We start from the raw sequence: 22,996 nt of genomic DNA on the forward strand, positions 1-22,996 counted from the left end.
GTCTTTCCGGGACAATCTCAGTGCTCGGGGCAAGCATATAGTTTGAGGTTGCAACATTCTGTGTCTGAATATTTGAAGGTGATACATCAAACTTACAAACTATGAAATAAATATGCTCCGATCTTCTTCTTTGACAAATGTACCTCCAAAAGGGCCTAAGGGACCCGGTTTGGATTTAGAATTTGGACTCTTGGGTGTTCTGCCCTGTACCATGATAATGGGGGGTTGGTTGGGGCCTGTGTGTTCCCTATCTGTTTCTATCCTTGCATTGTTCCACAGCCAAGGACACATGCACGCATGCATATAGACATGTAGTACACACATGCACATACCCCTGCACTTTGCACACCAGGCAGGCATGTATACAAGCTGTGTCTGCTCATCATCCATACATGCCACCCCTAGGTCATCAAGACAGACCCTCAGAAAAGCCTGTGGAAGACCTGGGAATGGAGAGGGGGTTGAGAATTTGGGAGAATACAGTTCCTCTCCTCCTGGGAAGGCCTGAGCTGGGGACATTCTGTGTCAGCATGGGTGTATTGATGACATGAAAGTCCTGGGGCTAGAGATGACTTGGCAGTTATGAGCACTTGTAGATCTCACGGGGATCTGGTGCCAGTACCCACATGGCAGCTCACAATCTCCTGTAAGTTCTGTTCTAGGGGATCCAGCACCCTCTTTTGACATCCAAGGGTACTAGGCATGCATGTGGTACATAGACATACATATAGGCGAAACACTCATAGGCATTAAAAATAATAATTTTAGCCGGGTGGTGGTAGTGAATGCCTTTAATCCTAACACTCAGGAGGCAGAGGCAGGAGGATCTCTGTAAGTTTGAGGCCAGCCTGGTTAATAGAGAAAGTTCCAGGACAGCCAGGGCTACAGAGAAACCCTGTCTTGAACACACACACACACAATTTTTTAAAATTGTTGAAATCCTCATGGTATTAGATCTTTCAATCCATGAACACAAAATGTCTTATTTGTTTAGGGATTTCCATTAATGATGTTTTGGGATCTTCCTTGCCTTTGAGTGTGTGTGTGTGTGTGTGTGTGTGTGTGTGTGTGTGTGTGGCCACAGGTCAGCGCCAAGTGTCATTTCAGGAGCTGTCCACCTTGCTTTCTGAGTCAGAGACTCTCACCAGGACCTGGAACTTGACAGTTAGGTTTGGTTGGCTGACCAACTAATCCCAGGAATCCCCCTGTCTTACCTGGGGTTAGAAATGTCTGCCACTGCGCCTGGATTTTTCTGTGGGTGCTGGGGATCGGACTCAGGTCCTGGTGCATATCTGCCAGGCATGTTAACTGGCCGAGCTGTTTCCCCAGCCCCAAGCTTTGCGTTTTATATATTTTCCCTCCAGAAGTCATAAAGGCCATCTGTGAGGTGGGTGTCCTGGTGATTATGAGCCATGCTTTATAGACAGGGCAACTGGAGCTGAGAGTGACGAGTCCTCAGCCGGTAAATGGGGAGGGAGCCTTCATCCCCATCCCAGCCACCCTGGGGAAGCCCTGAAGACAGGGCCACGCCTCCCTCCTAAGCGACTGAGAAAGGACTCTGAGGAAGATGCTCAGAGCCAGTGAGGGGGTGGGGCAGGCAGGAACAAGCCAGGGAGGTGAGGGGCCACTGGACCTGAAGTCTCGGTCAACATCAGGCGTGTGTCTGTGATGACCTTGGTGATGCACAAGATCAAATCCCAACTCCCGGTGCTCTCCAGCCGTTAACACGGGACTTAGGAAAGGCTGTGAGCGGCGGGCTTTGGTCAAGCGCACAGGGAGCTGGCTCTCCGCTCTGGCATGGCCCCTCCCTTCCAGCCTCGGTATGCCCGTCTGTAGACTCAATGGGGTTTCCAGGGAGTGAGCCGCTCCCACGGTTTCCTTGTGGGCCACGTCTGACCCTCACGTCGAAGCAAGACGAAGCTGCTTGCCCACCCTTGCAGATGAAGAGAATGAAGAAGCTGAGGCAGGATTGCCCACTGACAGGAGGCAAAGGGCTCTCACTGCTTCCCCTGCTAGAACAGGCGCCATCTCTCTGGGACAGCGGAGCGGGCCGGACTCCTCGAGATGGAACCCTGGCCCTGCGGCCCCCGGCTGAGTTACCAGGGGCCCTCGGAGCCTCTGCCACGGTCCCTGAGAGGGCTGACTGGCCCCCAGGGCCCCTTGGCTCTCTTCCGGTTATTTTTAGCTGAGGAGGCTCCAATAGCCCTGCAGTGAGTTTATTTTTGGTTCCCTACAGCTGTGCTATTCTGGTCGCTGTGCGCACAGAACTGGTTCTCAACCTGGGGGTCGCGACCCCCTTGTGTGTGTGTGTGTGTGTGTGTGTGTGTGTGTGTGTGTGTGTGTGTGTGTGTGCGGGGGGGGGGGGATCGGGATTGAGCAACCCTTTTGCAGGGATCGCCTAAGGCCATCAGAAAACACAGCTGTTTACATTACAATTTGTAACAGTAGCAAAATCACAGGAAGCAGCAACAAAAATTTTATGGTGTGTGTGTGTGTGTGTGTGTGTGTGTGTGTGTGTGTGTGTGTGTGTGTGTGTGTGTGTGTGAGAGAGAGAGAGACCATAACAAGAAGGACCATCTTAAAGGGGGGCAGCATTGAGAACCACAGTTGTAGAGGAATCAAGGGGTCTCAGGCTCAGAAGAGCTAAGGAAGCCCCTCCCGGAAGGTGGTCCCTCTCCTCCACTCTGGAAATGCCCAGGGGACGGCCAGATTTCCCTTTGTGGGACAGAGATCTCAGATGCCCCATGGCTCACACGTCCTGAAAGTGGGCTAGAAGTGTCCCTCCAGTAACCTCCGTGGAAGGTCAAGCCTTTGGCAAGCCCCAGACACCGGGACGCCTCCACGGTTTTAGGTGTGACTCAGATGGCCTCCCAGGTTCTCAGAAGCCTCGGCAGCATCCTCACCGCCCTGCTTTGCTCCAAGGCCTGGGGAAGCTGACGGGTTTATCCAAGATCTGTGTTCCCAAGGCGTGTTTGGTTTCTGGGATCCTGCGCGCTGGGGAATTCCACCCCTGTGCAAGGCGGCCCTGCTGCGTGGACCTCTCTGGTAAGAAAACTCCCTGGGGTAGCACAGACCTTGCACAACAGAGAGCCAGCACAGACACCCCAACAGTGAGGGGGTTCCCAGCCTTCCACTCAGCTGCCTCCATTTCCCTTTCTGGAGTCCTTGCCTCCAGGCTTTCACTCTGCCCTGCCCCCTGCCCCCAAGCTTATCAGGCCGCATTTCCCCTCCTCTGACTAGGAACAAAGTAGAAAGTGTCCCCTTTGAGCAAAGAGTACCCCTAGGTCCCCTTTACACCCCTCCCACCGCCTTGGCACCCTGGCCTGTCACCCATACTGGGCCATTCAAGGTCTTTTCTCAAACAAAGGCTGTCCTTCCGCTTTGCCACAAGGAATTTTGCTAGCAGTTGCCAAGATGATGTTTTTAGATTCTTAAAGAAGTATTAATGGTTTGTTTGTTTTTAAATTAGATACAAAGTAATGGGTTTCTCTTTTTATTTCATCAGTACTATTAGTGTGCAAGTGTGTGTGAGTGTGTGTGTGTGTGTGTGTGTGTGTGTGTGTGTGTGTGTATGCACCCCTGCATGGTTGCACAGGCCACGTCGCACATGGAGAGGTCAGAGGACAACCCCACGGAGTCTCTCCTTCCACCTTCCTGTGGGTTCTGGAGATCAAATGCAGGCCACCAGGCTTTCACAGGAAGCACCTTTACCTGCTGACTCACATCTCCGAAGCTGTCCTCAAACTCTGCGTGTGGAGGATGACCTTGACTTTCTGACCCTCTCGACTTCAAGGCACAAGGACTGGGTTAGGGGCCTGCGCCCCCACACTCAGCTGTAGGTAGTACTGGGGATTGAACAGGGCTTCACGCATGCTGGGCAAGCGCTCTGCACCCCCTTCTCCTCCTCTTGCACCCCGCCTCCTCCTCTTGTCCCACTCACATTTCTGCTGTTTGGTGAATTTTGAGCCACGGTCCGCCTGTCTCTGTCTCTGAGGTGCTGGGATTCCAGGCATGTGCCTCCAGGCCTGGATCCCTCACGTTTTGTTCTTCACCATTTCCCAGCACTATTCTGTTGTTGGACCCATCTTTATGTTGTGATCAAAAGAAAAGGCTTTTTTTCCTTGGGGGGAGGGAAGACCCAAAGTTAATTGGATACCCATGTTGTCATCTGAAGGGGGGTGTGCTACCCTGGAGGGGGCGGGGGCTTTCCTGTCGTTCTCATGAACCCTTCCAGCTGCAGCTGGGAAAGAGGAAATAGCATCCCAGAAGAGGACCACAAATAGAGACTCTGCAGCCCGGAGAGCCAGGCGAGCTCCTAGTCCAACAGGGCAGCTTTGAGGCATCACTTGTCTGAGGAGATAAAGCGCGCACACACGCACGCGCACACACACACACACACACACACACACACACACACACACACACACACCGCCCCCTCCAGCCTGTGAGTCTCAGGAAACATAATCAGTTTCCTGCTGAGCTCCAAGGTGAGTAAGAGCAGCTGTTTCTACCTGTTTGTGGCTGGGCCTGGCGTTACCATGGAAACAGCTATCAACAGGAACATTGCCTCCCTGGGGCATATCGCATCCTTTATAGCCTGTGTAGAAAGCAAAGCAGTTTGGCTTGGAGGGCTAGTGTTCAGGGCTGGCCCCCTTCCTCCAAATACTGCTTATTTAGACCCCCAAAGGAAATATACCCTAGAAACAGGATTTCCATGCTCTCCTGGATACTTTGCTTTGTAAATTCCGTGAGGGCTACTCTAGGAGGAGTTGGCCGTTTAAAAACATTATTTTTAATTATGTTTGTTTGTTTGTTTGTTTGTTTTTGAGATAGTGTTATTACACTTGTAGGTCACAACCTGTGCTCTAAGTCAGGTTCAGCCACCCTTCCTCAATAAGCCAATTAAAATAGTCAAATTAGGGCTGGAGAGATGGCTCAGAGGTTAAGAGCATTGACTGCTCTTCCAGAGGTCCTGAGTTCAATTCCCAGCACCCACATGGTGGCTCACAACCATCTGTAATGAGATCTGGTACCCTCTCCTGTGTACATAATAAATAAATAAATCTAAAAAAAAAGAGTTTAAAAAAAAAACAGTCAAATTAGCCAGGCATGATGGCGCACGCCTTTAATCCCAGCACTTGGGAGGCAGAGCCAGGCGGATCTCTGTGAGTTCGAGACCAGCCTGATCTACAGAGTGAGTTCCAGGATAGGCGCAAAGCTACACAGAGAAACCCTGTCTCGAAAAAACAAAACAAAGAAACAAAAAAAAAACAAACAAACAAAGGAGTCAAATAGTGTCCACATTGAGAAGAGGGACAAAGGGACCCAGCAAATACCCAAGTCCTTCCAGAGACCTGAAGAGAGACCAAAGCTTAAAATATAGGGCCAAAGATATGCACATCTAAGCAGCCCCCCTCCCCCTAGGTGCAGCCCTGCCCACAATTGACCAGTCCTTGTTTGGGCTTCCATCTCATCCTGTAAGTCTGTGGTCCGGCGCATTAGAAACATGAACTCTGTCTGCATAAGCCGAGTTTCCCTGATGGCTGGGGCCTTTTTCTTCTCCCAATAGGAGACTCCAGGGGAAATTCTCATGTCTTGGCAGTCTGTTGTTACAGTAATCTGATGGTCAGAATGAGATTAGTGTCTTTTTAGAACATCTTCATTTCTTCCAGGTAAGTTACAGCAGTGTCTCCCTGTGTATCCACGGTTGGCCTGAAACTTGCTGTGTAGACCAGGCTGGCCTCAAACTCACAGGCAAAAGGGCGCCTCCCTCCACCCCCCAAAGACACAACGGAGGTGAGTTCTTCAGTCCTTTGTCCAAACTCTGCACTCTCCCTCTGCACGCTGACTGAAGTCCCTTCGTGAGAGGAGCAGGTTCACACACGCAGCCTCTGGTTCCCACCTGTTTTCCACAGAGGAGGGAACTCAGGTGGGCTATCACCGGACCTCATTTCTCAGGGGAGTATTTGACCCAGAGAAGATGAGCATGCGTGGTGCTGGGTGGGTGTGTGCTTTCAGCTGGGGCTAGCATCTCGATCTGGGGGCTTCTTAGATGCAGGTGCAGTCCCTCCCAGGACAGTGGGGACTTTGTCTGGACAAGCTCAGTGGCCGCGCCTCAGAGCAATTGTGTGACTTTTCCTGGGAAACAAACACTTCCTCACCTCCAACAAGGTGCTGACAGATCAGGGAAACGCCTCCATCCGCGTTCACACATTTAGTTGGTGAACCAGTGGATGTTCTGGGGTTCCTGACAGGGCTGTGGTGACTGCGCCTCTGGGAATCTCACTCCAGCACTGTGTGGGTGATGGTTCAGGAAAGGGCCTCCCTGGAGTCCACCCCCAGGCAACTCTCACCTCCGTATAACCTTGGGGAGGGGGAAGGGCTACTTTGATTCAAAATGGCAGTGGTTCTCAACCTGTAGGTCATGACCCCCGGGGGGTGACAAATGACCCTTTCACAGGGGTCACCAAAGACCATCACTGCAAGTGTTACAGCTCCAGAGGGAGAGGTATCCTGACTTGTTGGGAAGACAAGGTATACCTGCAGCTGTGAAGGGAGGTAACCTGGAAATTTCTTCTGCTCTACTGGGCTCCCAAGGGAGCTTCCCAGCAGAGATTCTGCTCCGTGCAGGTGAAAGAAGATCTTCACCCAACACTCTTTTAAGAAAGAGATTTATTTGGGAAGGAGGAGTCCAGGAGAGTGGTGGCCGCCTCTGCCTGGGTAGAGAAGGACAGCTGCCCAATGAACAGGCAGAGGGGCTTATATAGGGCTTCCTAGGGGTGGAGTTTTTGCAGGGAGAAGATTTTCAGGGAGGGAATTGGTCGGATTTCCATCCCCCTGAACTTGGACAAGCTTAGATTGGCTAGATTTCATGCTCAGGGATTGATTGGTTTTCTGCTCAGGGATTGGTTAGTTTTCCTGCTCAGGGATTGGTTGGTTTTCCTGCTCAGGGATTGGTTGGTTTTCTGCTCAGGGATTGGTTAGTTTTCCTGCTCAGGGATTGGTTGGTTTAGTTGGTCAGGGGCAGAGTTGGCTCTGGATTCAGGGACAAAGTATGTTTCTTTCACTGGTCTTTTTTTAGCCTTTTGGCTCTGGTTTCAGGGCCAGAGTGGGTTTCTCTGGCTGGCCCTTTACCCTACAATCACAAAACACAGATATCTACATTATGACTTGTAACAGTAGCCAAATCAAAGTTATGAAGTAGCAATGAAAATACCGTTATGGTTGGGGGTCACCACAACAGGAGGGACTGTGTTAATGGGTCGGGGTGTTAGGAAGCTTGAGAACCACTGCTCTGGAGGAAGCAGCTACACAGAGGAGGAAAAAATGAAGTGTCCAAAATACACAGAAACCAAGCAAAAGTCTAGGTTTCCAAACCAGTCCTGTGTGTCTACCATGGTTAAGAACCAGAGAAACCAAATGCGATATCATACTCCTTGAGTCCCCGCACTCAGGAGGCAGAGGCAGGAAGATCTTTGTGAGTTCAAGACTAGCCTGATGTACATAGCAAGTTCTAGGACCGCCAGGGCTACAAAGATAAATCAATAAAAGTCCACCAACTGGCAGAGACAGCTCTTCTACAAAGTTACATTGTATCAGTTGCTGTCTTTCATTGCTACAACGAAACTCCTGACAAAAGCAACCTAATGGTGTGGTCCCTGGCGGCGCACACCTTTAATCCCAGCACTGGGGAGGCAGAGGCAGGCAGATCTCTGAGTTAGAGGCCAGCCTGGCCACAGGTTGTGTCCCAGGACAGCCAGTGCTACACAGAGAAACCCTGTCTGGAAAAAAACAAAGCAAACAAACAAAAAGGCAATGTAATGGGGCAAGGGTTACTTTGGCTCACAGTTTGAGGGTACGGTCCATCCTGGTGAGGATGGCCCTGTGGCAAGAGCTGAGGCAGCTGGTCCAGTCTTATTTGGAACTATAATCACAGCAGATAAAATTAATTAAAATGAGGTTATACTCAAATAGGGTGGACTTTAATCCACTATGACTGTACAGACACACACACACACACACACACACACACACACACACACACACACACATATGCACACAAACAGAGTAAAGCATCTACAAGCCGAGGAATCCAAAGAGACAGCAAACCATGGCTGGATCTCCAACTGTTTTTAGATTCCCCTGCCTCGAGAGGAGGGTGTGACCCTTCTCCAGTAGCCCCCAGTCCAGACCCAAGGAGGTGGGAGAAAAAGGGGAGGGCATGGGATTTGGAACAACAGTGAAGAGCCGGAGTTCTGCCCTTACCCTGCTACTTCTTGGAGTCATTAAAAAATAGTACCAGGGCAGGACAGATGGCTCAGTGGTTGGGAGCACTGGGTGATCTTCCAGAGGACCAGGGTTTGATTCCTAATACTCACACTGCAGCTGGCAGCTGCCTATAACTCCAGTTCCAGAGGATCTGACACCCTCCTCTGGTCTCCATGGGCACTGCATGCACGTAGTGCATGGACATTCATTCAGGCAAAAGGCCCATACACAAATAAAATAATAGTACTTATCCACAATGGCTCCCGCAGACTACTCAGGCAGGAGGGGTTGGCACCTGAGCATCATGGGTATAAAAAGCTTCGAGTCTGAGACTTGACTGTTTCCTTGGAGACGGGCTCAGGGTGGAGTCTGCAGAGAGGGGAGGGTGGACCAGGGCTACATTGGGTGTTGTCTGGCTTGGGGGTCACTGTAGTGATGCCGTGTTACCTGGGAGACGTTTGGGGCTGGAGCCAGACTCCAGGTCCAGGGACAGACAGCAGGGATGCAGGATGGCAGTGGGGGCATTCCTGGGGACGTTTGTCTGGTGCCAGGCTCCTGTGAAGGATGGGGACCTTTTTCCAACGTCTGTGTGGTTGGCTCCCCGTGAGAAGGAAGCTGGAAGGAAGTCCCATGAGATCCGAGGCACAGAAGAGCAGAAACGGTGTGTGTGTGTGTGTGTGTGTGTGTGTGTACGCATGCGCACGCACAGCTAGTGGTATTCTGGGGAACTAGTTCATTTTTGAAAAATTCCAGAATTCCCAAAGGGAAGTATGGGCTTCTGTGCCAGCCCCCCACTTCTCTGTTCTGGTGCCTCTGGGCAGCTTGTGCACCGCTTCTCTCAAAGACTTCACCCCAAGTGACAAAAACTCCCATAGGCTGTGGACCCACTGTGTGCCAAATTGGGAGACCCAGTCAGAACCAGGAAGACATGGATTTGCTAGATTCATTCAACAACTCCAAGAAGTGGAGGTCATGATCCGATGAGTTCAGGAAAGGAGCCTGGTTAAGGGGGGTGCGGTCTTCCAAGTCTTAGGGGGCATGAAGGCTAATCTTGGTTGTCAAATTGACTGCAACTGGAATCGACTCTAACACAAGCTGATGGGCACTCCTGTGAGGGATTTCTTGATCAGATGACCGGAAGCAGGGAAGACCCGCCCTAAAGATGGATGCCACCCTGAGTGGCAGCCACCTAAAAGGTCACAGGGGAAGGGAACTTGGCTTTTTGCCTACTTGCCCTCACTCCCGCTGGCAAGTCCATCTATCCTGATGCTGCAGCATCCCTTCAGCGATTCTAAAGCCGGCTTCTCTGAAGACTAGGAATCCTCCAGGCCCCTGTGCCATATTGGGACTGTTGAGACTTCCAGCCCTGTGGACTGAAGGACTACTGGATCCTCTGCCTCTCTGGTGTGAGACAACTATTGTTGGACCACCCAGACTGCATTCCACAAGCCAACATAATAACCCCTCCTGCGTGGTTTATCAGTTCGGTTCCTGTAGAGAACCCTACTGGAGGGACAGTAGTGTCCTGACCTCTGTCCTGAGGACTCAGTGGGGACAGGATGACCCTAGGGAGGGGGTCAGGTTCTCAAAGGAAGGCTGCCCCAAGGACCCTCGCTCTGGCCTCTGTACCCACTAGCCGCCCCAAGAAAAATCTAGAAAGAGAAGGCAAAGTTTCTATTTTTGATGAGACATAGATGAAGGCTTTTAAATTATTAAAATCCAGAAGTAAATTATTTATTCAGGTCAGATATAAAAGCGTCTCTCATTTTATGCCCATTATCCCCCCCGGGGGCTGTCACTGATGTGCTTCCCTGTGACAAGTCATTTGTCTGCACAGGGCATGAGTGATCTCATCTGTAACATGGCCTCGACTAGGATGGCTAAGAGCTTCCAGTGTTCAGAGGAGCCTAAAGATCCAGCTAAAACCGGCTTCCTCCAGGAAGCCTTCCCACCTGCCCCCAGGCTTCCATAGCCTCCCCTTCTCTGGTCAGAGCACTCACTCCTCCACACTGCCGCCAGTTCACACTTGGATCCCTGCCACACTGCTACCAGTTCATACCTGACCCCCCACCACACTGCCACCAGTTCACACCTGGCCCCCCACCACACTGCCTCTGGTTCACACCTGGACCCCCGGCCACACTGCTGTCAGTTCACACCTGGCCCCGCCACACTGCCACCCGTTCACACCTGGCTCCCCGCCACACTGCCGTCAGTTCACACCTGACCTGCCACACTGCCACCAGTTCACACCTGGCCCCCCACCACACTGCCGCCGGTTCATACCTGGCCCCCACCACACTGCTGCCGGTTCACACCTGGACCCCCGGCCACACTGCTGTCAGTTCACACCTGGCCCCTCACCACACTGCTGTCAGTTCACACCTGGCCCCCCACCACACTGCTGCCAGTTCACACCCGGCTCCCCACCACACTGGTTTCTCCTTGAGTTCTGGACCAGATTACATTATCTTCTGCATCCTCAGCATCCACACAGTATCCTGGTTAGTGTTTGAGTGAATGGGTCACAGTGTCTAAGAGAGGTGTGGTGCCCTCTTTGTCCTGGGAAGGATGGACTGTTTATCGCTTCAAGACCTGGGCCCAAGAAACCCCATCAAGTTTGTACAATCACACATCCTTGGTATTTCTGAGATTATTTCCCCTTGAGGATTCAGCTTGGGAAGGGAAGATATTAGGTTGCCATAGCAACAGATTTTTTTCCCCCTCTGTTAGAGCAAACATTTCCAAGAAACCTGGGGAGACTGCAGTCAGAGGAATGAACACTGTGTCTCCTCCCACACCCACAAAGGCCTCTGAGCCCACAGTGGGCCCTCCTGCTTCCTGAGACCCATATGAGTAGAGACAAGGTCCATACATCGCCCAGTGGCTTCCTTCATTTCCCCCCACACAGCCTCTAGCCCTACAACTGACCACATCACCCTGGGCCTTTCTTTTCCCATCCTCAAGGCCCAGGGACCTCACAAGGGGCCTCTGGAGAGGCAGGAGAAGGAAGAGGCTGTTTCAGAGAAGGACTCCCCAACCCTGTCAGCCTCAGACTCACTGGCCTGGAGAAGCTTGAGATCTGGGGCAATTACCCCAGGACCAAACCTCAGGGAGGCCACAGGGCTTTCTCTAGGACATACAACCAATGCGTAGCATTAGTAGGATTTGAATCCAGCCCTGGTGATGAAGCCCATTATTTCACCTCTCCAGAAATGTCACAGAAGCAGAGCTCAAATGTTTGGGTGTGCACAGTACCACACAGGCACTGAGAGGATGAGGGCTCAGCTGATGCCCAGCACAGCCTATCTGTGGCCTGTGGAGTTCCTATTAGCCCTTTGAGACTTGTAGCTGGGACACAGTACTCAAAGAAGCTCTGTGGCTTTGGCCAGGCTCATGAGCGCTGGGCATGCTGGGAGCCCTGCAGGCTGTGACGCTGCGGTCTCCCACAGCCCTGGCTTGGAGGCTCACTGTCTTGCTGAATGCAGTCGAGGTGGAGAGGGAACAGCTAGGACACACTCAAGCCAGGGTGGAAGCAGGCTCGCTGGAGCCCACGGCACAGGATAAACCACCCCTACATGGGAGAGAGCCCTAGCACCAGCTAGGCTCCTTACTGGAGCGATAGAGCGTGCAGACACCTACCATGCCTTCAGGAGAGGTGGCTGGGCTCAGGGACCGAGAGCAGGGACTCTGGGACCCTCTCCATCACCATGATTACCTTCGACAAGGCAATACGCACCATAAACTCATTGATAAGGACAGACAGCTCAGGGTTACAGCCTATCGATCTGACCACAGCCGGGATTTGAATTTTAGTTCTACCCCTCTAGGATGACTTTGAATTCGGGAAAGCTAATTATTCTTTCTGCACATCGGTAGTATGCCTGTCTTCCCAGAAACAGTTGGTATCTTTGGCTTCCAAGTTCCTCCTCACCCTCACTGGTGGGCTTTGCCTTGGCTGTGGCCTCAGCACAGGCGCCAGGAAAGGGGTTGCCGTGGCACCATAAGAAAGCAGAATCCTCACATCCTGGCAGTCAGAGATCAGCTCAGAACCTCACAACCTTGTTGGTGCCCCCCTTCCCGTCATTCTAGAACGCCCTCTCCCTGCCCAGAGCCCGCTTCCCGGCATCCCTTGAGATACGTGGATCTGTGGTGTTTAGCTGCCCACACATGGCAGCGCCTGCCTCCCAGTACAGCACCTCCTGTTCTCGTCTCCATGACAACATGCACCACCCCTGAGCAGGACCACTGTTGCTCAGCTAACCCTAAGGCTGGGCCTCACACTCTTTGGCTACCCATCTGGGTAGTGTGTGTGTGTGTGTGTGTGTGTGTGTGTGTGTGTGTGTGTGTGTTAGGGAGCACCCACGCACCTGCTTAAGCTAAGATTTAGTATTCACTCCTGTTCTTGTCACACACACTCACACTCACACATACACAGACACACACGCACAGGCCAGAGTGACGTCATGTGGGTGTGCACTGGGGTACCTGTGAATGAGAACACGGGCATTGAAAATGCCAGCCCCTCATCCAACACCCTGAGTGTGAGGGTCTACTGGTGCTGGAGCCCTCCGGCCATGACCAAATGTATGCCATGTTTGTGGCGACGTATCCTCTGTGGGTTTGTACTTAGCAACACGCCTGCATCTCTGGGTTTGTAATTCAATTTGTGCATCCGATCATCGGTGTCTGCATCTCCAACAGACTAGCAGGTCTGTTCTTCTGCTCGCCACTGATTCAGAGACAACCGCTTCTTCTCTTTCGCTTCGGTACTAGGAAAAGGTCTGGGTCCGGCACGCTCTCCCAGGAAGCTAGAGCCACTGCCTTAGCTAAAAGGGATGACTCACCTCTGTGTGCTCAATGAGCTCTTAATTAGGGCCACAAAAGGTTCTGCTTTAGCCTCCAGGATCCTCGTCATTTTCTCGTGACGTGCTTCGTATGTTTTGTTCAGAGGTGGGAGCTGTAGAAAGGACCCCAGCCAAGACATAAAGCGAAGGGATATTTTGTTACAGGTCTCCTAACAGCTGGTCACGTGGCTTTGTACAGGTCACTCTCCTGTTGGTAGTGATTCCCCACGAGCTGTCCAGTTTTTCTCATCCAGAACGACAATTGGCTGACTCTATAATTCTTCTCATACACATTATTTCCTGTCATCTCCTTGGCCACCTCATTGGGCGCATGTTACTGCCCCAGCTGAGAAGGGTGTGGAGAGAAGTATAAAGACTGGATTCAGTCTGCCAGGCCACTCGACTGGGAGGCCCCTCCTCACTGTTTCCTGCTGACAGGGCCATCTATCAAAGAGGAAACTGTCAGAAAGCAAAGAGGCGTGGCTGTGAGGCTGCCAGGCCAGGGAGCAACAATGTGTGGGCCTCTGAGATCACAGGCTGCATTAGGACAGGTAAAGCCCAGACTCAAGGAGCAATGGAGGATTGAGATGTCCCAGAGTGGGATCCAAGGAGGCAGGGTCAGGTGGGAGAAGCCCCTGGCATAGAGATTCAGGGACCAGAACCCTGAGGACACTCACCTACAACACAAGGAAGCTGAGCTTGTGTGTTCTCGAGTGCGAGCCGGTATGTATGCGTCTGCTCATAAGAAAGGTGCTCAATTCTAAGATTGACAGCCTATGTTTGATCCGCAGAACCCACACAGTGGGAGGAGAGAACCAACTTCTGCAGGTTGTTCTTGGACTTCACACACACACACACACACACACACACACACACACACACACACACAGGTGTGCATGAGTCTGAACCAGTAAGGCCATGTGCTGTGGCCTTGCACAATGTAAAGATCTGTCACTCAAATTGGTTTAATAAAACTCTGATTGCCCAGTAGCCAGGCAGGAAGTATAGGTGGGGAAACCAAACTAAGGATGCTGGGAAAAGGAAGGGTGGAGTCAGGAGTCACCAGCCAGATGCAGAGGAAGCAAGATGAGAATGTCATACTGAGAAAAGGTACCAACCCATGTGGCTAAACATAGATAAGAATTATGGGTTAATTTAAGTGTTAGTAACAAGCCTGAGCTACCAGCTGAGCGTTTATAATTAATGCAAGCCTCTGAGTGATTATTTGGAATTAGCTATGGAACAAGGCAGGACAGAGAGAAGACTCTGTCTACAGCCATGGTTTGGGAGAGGAGAGGAAAAAGCTACTGAGTTACTTATAACTTAGGTGGAGACTGGAAGAGAAGAGCTAGGCAATGCTAAGTGAGGGTATTTGATTACTACATTCAGTATTTGATTACTATAACAACCTAGATATACCTGGGAAGAGGGAAACTCATTTGAGGAATTGTCTCCATCAGATTGGCCTGCAGGACATTTTCTTGATAGCTGATTGATGTGGGAAGGTCCAGCCCACTGTGGGTGGAGCTACCACTGTGGCATGTGGTCCTGATGCTATATAAAAAAGCAAACTGAAGCTGGGCGGTGGTGGCGCACGCCTTTAGTCCCAGCACTCGGGAGGCAGAGGCAGGTGGATCTCTGTGAGTTCGAGGCCAGCCTGGTCTACAGAGCAAGATCCAGGACAGGCACCAAAACTACACGGAGAAACCCTGTCTAGAAAAACAACAAAAAAAAACCAAAAAAACAAACAAACAAACAAAAAAGCAAACTGAGCAAGCCATGGGGAGCAAGCCAGCAGGGAGTGTTCCTCCATGGCCTCTGCTTCAGTACCTGTGTCCAGTTACTGCCCTGGCATCTCTTGATGATGGACGGTAACCTGGAAGCCAGACAAGCTTTTTCTTCCTCCAGGTTGCTTTTGGTCAGTGTTTTATCACAGCTACAGGGAAGGAAACTACAAAACCGGGTTGTTCACAGGAGCATGGGCAAAGGGTTCCTTACAGGACAGCAGTTTGTCGGTAGGGTGGCAGCTCACAGAAAGCCACAACATCAAAGAGCCCCTGCTCCCAGCCACCCGTCCACCTCTTAGGTACCCTAGAGCCTGCCAATGGCATGCACAGCAGGGTGATGAAGAAATCGTGACAACCCCACCCCCACCCCTTTCCACAGGAAATGGAGCAGCCTCAATTCCATTACCAAAAACCTGTTTTGTTTTGTTTTGTTTTTTTTCTCATCGCCATGACTGTGGGCCAAGGTGTTCTGTAAGTCGCCATGGCAACTGCTTCATGATGGTGGCTGCTGGGGAGGAAGTAGCCTGGCCGGAACAGCCAATCCCATGGGGGCTCTGTTAAGAGGAAGCCTGCTCAGCCTCACCAGAGGAGCGACGCACATTGCCTCCTCAGCATGGCTGTTGAGAACAGAGGTGAGGACTCGGGCGGGCGTCTCTTCTAGGGAAAGCCTGAAGCTGCTGGTCAGCATAATCTTGACTCTGCTGCAGTCAGCAGGACAAGATCTGCCTGAACAGTGAGCGCCTGCAGGGCTTTGTTGAAATGACCGAGCAGGGCTCCGGGAGAGGGCTGGGGAGGGTTTACACTCCAGTAGACACAGCCACGAGGACCTGCGGCACACCAGGGATGCAAGGATGTGAGTGTTGGGATCCAGTCCTGCTCCCCTGCCCCTCTGAAGTCAGCTATGAGCGGCATGATGGAGCTGGTCTTCTTCTGAAATCTTGTGCTGCCCCCCAGCTCTGCCTGGCCCTTTCTTGAAGGTGTTTCATTCTCCTGGACTCAAGAGCCCGGCTAGCCCATGGGGTTTCTTGCAATGACAAAAAGGAAAGTGGAAGGCAGGCTACATAGAGACCCTACTCACCGACACCCCCAAACTGGGTAACTTTGGACGGTGGACCACGCATACAATTGCACATGCTGTCCCTGCCTGTGCACCACCCCATCTGTCCAGGAAATGTAAACTATATAGATGCCTGGTCCTGGCATAGCATAAAGCCCTATCAGGTTCTCACCTCAGTGATTTCCTCTGAGCCCTGATCTTTAAGGCCCCAGGCTCCTGCTCCAGGGTCAGAGCTCAGTCAGCAAGTCCGGAACCATATGACCCAGTGTTTCCTTTCTCCTGTCCTGCCCTCCTCACCTCCCACCGGCCCTGTTTAGTCCTCGGCAAATGTATGTGGCTTGAACTACATGTTTTGGAAGATTCGAGACACGTTATCTTTAGTCTTCCACATCTTAGAGACCGTTAGAGGCCACAGACTCACCCCCTAAGAGTACAAGACACTCCTGAAATGTAAATGGTCCTTCTCATCCTCCAAGGTCCCCAAAAACACCTAGTCTCAGAGACGGGCCAAGTCTTCTGCCCACTCTCGAAGTTCTGTTAGTTTTTATAGTTTGCTTGCTGTTAGAATACGTGTAGCTTTCTGGAAGCAGCTGAGGTTTATTCTCCGACATGTTGTTCCTCCAAGCGATAATTCTAGAAACTCATTCCCTTGTCTTTGGGAGTAATAACCTGATTAGCAGGACACCAGACAGAAACCATAGCCTTCATTTCCAGCCTTGGGGGTGTGAGGAGCCAGACAGGATCATGCCAGCTGTGGGGAGAGGTAGTTCTGTCTGTGCCAGGCCAAATGGCTGCTTGGAGCATCGTTAGGATTCAGGAGGCTCCATCCGCTCGGTTCTCTCTGAGCTGTGAAGCTGGAAATAAATAAGTAAACAAGGCAGATGGCATTGCATCCTGCCTGCAAAAGCTGAGCCAGGGAGAGGAGTTACCGCTGTCGTTTCCAGCGGATGGGAGCCCCCAGGAAATGCTCCTCTCTGGGGACTGCAAGAGGAACCAACTATGGGCTCCATTCGACCACGAAAACAAATACACAGGAAAGGTTGCTCACATTCGGCTTCCCTTGCCGACAATCAGCTGGATCTGTGGTAAGCACCAAGGGCCGCGTGCCTGGATGAAAACCTTACTGAGCCGAAGCAAGGTCGAACATGGAGGTTCGGGGGGCAGACAGCCCACACCCACATATTTAACAAGCATCGGGGCTTGCTTTCTGCTCCTAAGCTGAGCTCACTTTCTTAGGCTCAAGAGGAACATGAGCTCCAGCCATGCTCCCAGTGCCCATGAAGAGGGCCCGGGGAGCCCTGTCTGCATTGTTACAGGGTACAGGGAAGAAACAGATGAGGCCTGCAGGAGAGCCAGACAGTTGCAGGGTGCAGGCAGGGCACTCAATGTGGGAAGGGCAGGAAGGAAGGCAGAGTGAGCAAGCAGGCAGGCAGGGCTGGGCAGGCAGCGTGGGGCAGGCCTGGTTTCCTCTCTAGCATCTATGCAATGGTGTGCTTTATCCTTTTCAGCAGCTGCTATGATCATCCCACTTTCCTTCCCCATCCCTAGCACACACACAAGTATGTACACACATGCACACGTGCACACATACATACACAGTTGAATTTCTACTAAATGTTGTAGTATTAAGGGGCAGGTCTTTTAAGGCATGACATTAATATTATATTAATATAATATAATTAGTTATATTAATATTAATATAATTATTAATATTATTAATATTATAAAACTTGGTTAGTTACCATGGGAGCAGGTTCCTGATAAAGGCTGAGTTTGACTCAGTTTTCTCTCTAGCGTGCCCGCTGGCCCCTCTGTGGCATTCCCATGGAGCACAGAGACCCTTACCGGATGCTCGCAACATCACCTGGACTCCCCAGCCAGCAGAACTGTGAGAAATACGTTTCTTTATAAATTATTCAATAGCAATAGCAAATAGACCACGACTCTGCAGTTCTAGCAATTGTGCGAAGGAGCCCCTCCCCCGCCCAGCTCCCCCAGTCTCTGCAGACATACTGACAACCAAGATGTTAGTGCAACAGAGGGGACTGTATTACAGCCCAGTGTGACCTGGGTCTCATATCGCTAAAAGCTACTTAAGACAGCTGTGACAGGCCCGGCAGTGGTGGCGCACGCCTTTAACCCCAGCACTCAGGAGGCAGAACCAGGTGGATCTCTGTGAGTTCGAGGCCAGCCTGGGCTACAGAGTGAGATTCAGGACAGGCACTAAAACTACACAGAGAGACCCTGTCTCGAAAAACCAAAAACAAACAAACAAACAAGACAGCTGTGGTAGTGTGTGCCTGTACTCCCAGGCCTTCAGAGGTAGAAATGGGAAGATCCTGAATCAGAAGCCGGTTAAAGCTACGTAATGAATTCAAGTCTAGCCCGGGCTACCTGAGACCTTGTCTCAAAATAAAATAAAATAAAAAAAAAAACACTTAGTCAGTGTTGTGTTTGTGTAAATTTTTTGTCCTATTTTATTTCATTTTGATGTTTTGAGACAAGATCTTCTTATGTGTCCCAGACTGAACTAGACCTTGGGGTAGATCTGTCTACCTCGGCTTCTCAAGTGCGGGAATTACAGGTGCACAATACATGAACTATTACATATCAAAAAACACTTGAAGTGTCCTGAAAGGCAGACTCCCCAGGCTAGAGCCTCCAAAGATGCACGAAACTCCCTGAACAGGGCTGGCTTTCCTAGGCCCAGCCCTCACAGTGTATACATAAATAACCATTCCCCGACTCCTCCTCACAAATCGAGTGAGCATGTGTGGAAACACTGTAAACCAGAGGCACTAAACAAATGCTAAAGACAACGTGCAAACAAAGAATCCACTCATACCGTAGAGACACCTGTGATGGACTGGATGACAGCTAGGGACACCTGTGGTTACCTTAGGCAGCTGCCCGGTAAGTCAAACAGCCCCTGGGATGCAGGAACAGAATGAGCCTTTTGTTAAGGACATGGGGAGGGGCAGGTTCTCCTGTCCCGAGCTAGAATCAGTGAGGCCTCAGAGATGGGTGCTCGCCTCTATTCCAGAACGTCTATAGATTAATGTCGTCCCCCCAACTCCACACCTGGATGACCTTGGTCTTGACAAAGTTTCACAGCGGTTTATGATAATAAAGCACTAGATAAAGCCCCGCATTTTAAAGCTAGACTGCATTTGCACTGCCTGTAGCTATCTATGAGCCTGTGAGTAGAGGATGACAAGCCCAGCGTGTTGGGGAACACCAGACCGATTCAAAGTCTGCGTGGATCACTTAGCCATGGGTGACAGTATGTCCAGGGCCTATCTATGGGCAGAACACCGGTATGGGCTGACTCAGGGGGGAGGCTAAGAAATGGAAACTTTAGTCACTCTGAGGAGTGGAGGAGGTTCAGGAGGGCAGGGAGAAGACAGGCAGGGTTCACCTCCAGTAACCATGTTCCTGTATTACCATGAGAGCCCCATGCTGCCACAGGCAGAGCCCCTTTGTCTAAGTCAGAGTTTCTATTGCTGTGACGAAACACCATGACCCAAAAGCAAGTTGGGGAGGAAAGGGTCTAGTTGGCTTATATTTCCACACCACTGTTCATCTTCAAAGGAAGTCAGGACAGGAACTCACACAGGGCAGGAACCTGGAGGCAGGAGCTGATGCAGAGGCCATAGAGGGGTGCTGCTCACTGGCTTGCTCCCCATGGCTTGTTCAGTCTGCTTTCCTATAGAACCCAGGACGACCAGCCCAGGGATGGCACCACCCACCGTGGGCTGGGCCCTCCCCCATCAATCACTAATTAAAAAAATACTCTACAGCTGGACCTTACCGAGGCCTTTTCTCAGTTGAAGTTCCCTCCCTTCAGATAACTCTGGCTTGTGCTGGTAACATAAAGCTAGTCAGGACACCCTTGATCAGAAGACCGTGTCGTATAGTAATGGTTTTTCTCCCATGGTGCATTACTGTGCTTGTATTGCTAAAGCAAAATACCCCCAAAGAAGGTAGCTTAGTCTGGCAGTGGTGGTGGCGCACACCTTCAATCCCAGCACTCGGGAGGCAGAGCCAGGTGGATCTCTGTGAGTTAGAGGCCAGCCTGGTCTACAGAGCAGAGTTCAAGGACAGCCTCCAAAGCTACAGGAAAAAAAAAAAAAGCAGGTCCTTAGAGTTCTGTAAGGACAAGTAACAAGTAATGCACATAAACCCTTTTAACCCTGCAGGTGCCTACAGCACATCCTCAACAGTGACAATGACATGAGCAGTGTCGAGGAGCCCAGGACTCTAGCTGCCACCCATAAGGTATGCCATCCACTGGACTCCAGCTCATTCCAGGATTTCCACGATGCAGATATGGCCAGCAGCACCCAGGAACCCCAGACATGTGCCCCTCGGAAACTGTGTAAGGTGGTCCCTAGATGTTTTCAGCGACTGAGTTTTATGATACCTGGTGTGACTCAACATGTAACTGTGCCAGCTTCCAGTACCCTGCTGGCTCCTCCGGCCCACCGCCTCAGAAGAGAATCTGGACATAGTGCAGACAGCAGGCCCCACTGGGATGCAGTTCAAGACTGGACATTGGTATCTCCTACACCAGATCATCTTAAGAACAACTAAAAGCACCACAAAAAAAAATCCCTCTTCTTTCTCTTCGACTGAACTCCGGGAGCTCAGCCTGGTGCTTGGCTGTGGACCTCTGCATCTGCTTCCCTCAGTTACTGGATGAAGGCTCTGTGATGACAGTTAGGGTATTCACCAATCTGAATACTGGGGTAAACCAGTTCAGGTACCCTCTCTACTATTGCTAGTAGTCTAAGGTGGGGGTCATCCTTGTGGATTCCTGGGAACTTCCCTAGCACCCGGTTTCTCCCTATCCCCATGATGTCTCCCTCTATCATGGTATCTCTTTCATTGATCTCTCACTCCACCCCTGTTCCAGCTCAAGATCATGATGGGGAAATCTACAGAGACAACCAAACTAAACTGAGGGGAACTCATGAACTTTAGACCAACAGCTGTGGAGCCTCCATGGGACTAGACTAGGCCCTCTGCATAAGTGAGACAGTTGTGTAGCTTGACCTGCTTAAGGGGCCCCCTGGCAGTGGGATCAGAATCCATCCTTGGTGCATGAGCAGGCTTTTTGGAGCCCAATGCCTATGGTGGGACACCTCACACAGCCTTGAGGCAGGGGGAGGGACTTGGACCTGCCTCTACTGACTCCCCATGGGAGGCCTTGCCTTCTTGTAGGAGGGAATGGGAGATGGGTTGGGAGGAAAGGTTGGAGGGGCAGGAGGAGGGAAGAGAGAGATCTGTGATTTGTAGATGTAATTCTGAACAGTCTTATTAAATAAGAAACACAGAGCCAAATGCAGAGTTAAAAGCCCAGAGATCGGGCAGCAGCCAAGGGCTAAGACCTCCTTCTTACCCCTCACAATCACTGTCGTCCTTCCCCTCAGGAAGAGACCTACTTCCTGTGTGTCAGTATTTTTATTGACTTTCTGTTCTGCCTTCTCATTGGTTGTAAACTCAACCACATGACCTACTCATCACTGCCTGTCTATACAGACCTCCAAGTCTGTATAGACATACCATATGTCAGACGATGCCTGTTCACCACAGACAGGGCGGTTACGACAGGACAAAGAAATGGTTACATGGAGAAGTCTAGTTTGGTGAACCCGTGTGCCTGCTGCTCTCACAAAAGCTGGGTCACTGGAGTTCCCTGCACAAGTTGTAGGCAAGTCCACTGAAGAGTTTTCTCCTTCCTGGCCGCGGTCTGCTGCTTGTACAGTACAGCCTTGGAGAAGGACCTTGTAAGTCCTGAAACTTTCTTGTGAGGCTTTGTGCCTCCCTTGGGAGGGCTGTTGCCATTCAGAGCAAAGCGCTGCAGAACAAACACGTTGGTCTGAAGGTTCAAGACCACAGCTAAGAGACCTGCAGTGACTGGGTTAGGGACTCATGCCCATGATGTTCCAGGGGTTGGTCCGGTGGAATCCTGTAAGAGGACCTGATCCAGCTCCATCCCAACCCAAGACCTGCTTCAGAGGGAGCTTCCTGTTTGACAAGCAGGAACAGCCACTAACAGGGCCAGGTGAGGGCAGCCGTCAGCTCACAAGCTGGATGTGGAGGAGAACAGAAGCAGAGTGTGAAGGGATGGGGCAGGGAGGGGAACCAGGGAAAGTCCCCCAGAGGAGGTGACACCTAACAGGGGCATGGAAGGAGAATCTCATCTTATTCATGGGTTTTCAACACCCTCCGTCCAGTTCCTGCCTTCACATCCCCAATTTGAATGTACTATACTGAGAGGTATTCTGAATGAAGCCAGGCCTTTTCCTGTCCAGACTTTGTCATTTACATGCAGAAAAAAAAACCTCTGCATTTCTTCCTTGGAAAACTTCCCAAAACCCTCATTCACTCAGTACCTATTTATCAAACACCAGCTTAGATGAGGCACCATTAACAGTTCATGTCCTGACTCGCTCCACAAGCCTTTCAGGTAAGGGCCAGTATTACTGCAATTTTTATAGATAAGGAAACTGGGGACGGGGGGCGGAGCTGGGATTTGGGTCTCAGCAGCATTCTCCAGAGTCGGGAGCCTCACTGTTGGGTCTGTAGCTCCCTTTTTGACAGAGCACTCACTGAAGACAGTGTGCTAGCAGCCTCTGTTCTGTCCTCTGTGAGCTGACGCAACACTTCCCCTGTCTATGCGACCACAATTGGCTCTGTGGCTCCAGCCTGTGGCCAGAGGGTCTGTTCCCACAAGAGTGTGTGTGAGTGTGTGTGAGTGTGAGTGTGTGAGTGTGTGTGTGTGAGAGTGTGTGTGTGTGAGTGTGTGTGTGTGTGTGTGTGTGTGTGTGTGTGTGTGTGTGTGTGTGTGTGTGAATTATCGGAAAAGAGAAAAAGAAAACAGCAAGCCCAGGGCAGCTAAGGAACGAGCAGCGTGCCTCCATAGCAAGGCACTTAACTTCTCCTGTGGGACCTATAGAAACATCAGAATGAGGGGGCTAAATTAAACTCCAGATTCGCTACTTCTACTATTGCTAGGACCAAATATTTGATGA

This window comes from Peromyscus maniculatus, chromosome 22, assembly GCF_049852395.1.
Source record: "Peromyscus maniculatus bairdii isolate BWxNUB_F1_BW_parent chromosome 22, HU_Pman_BW_mat_3.1, whole genome shotgun sequence".
Classification (NCBI taxonomy): Eukaryota; Metazoa; Chordata; class Mammalia; order Rodentia; family Cricetidae; genus Peromyscus; species Peromyscus maniculatus.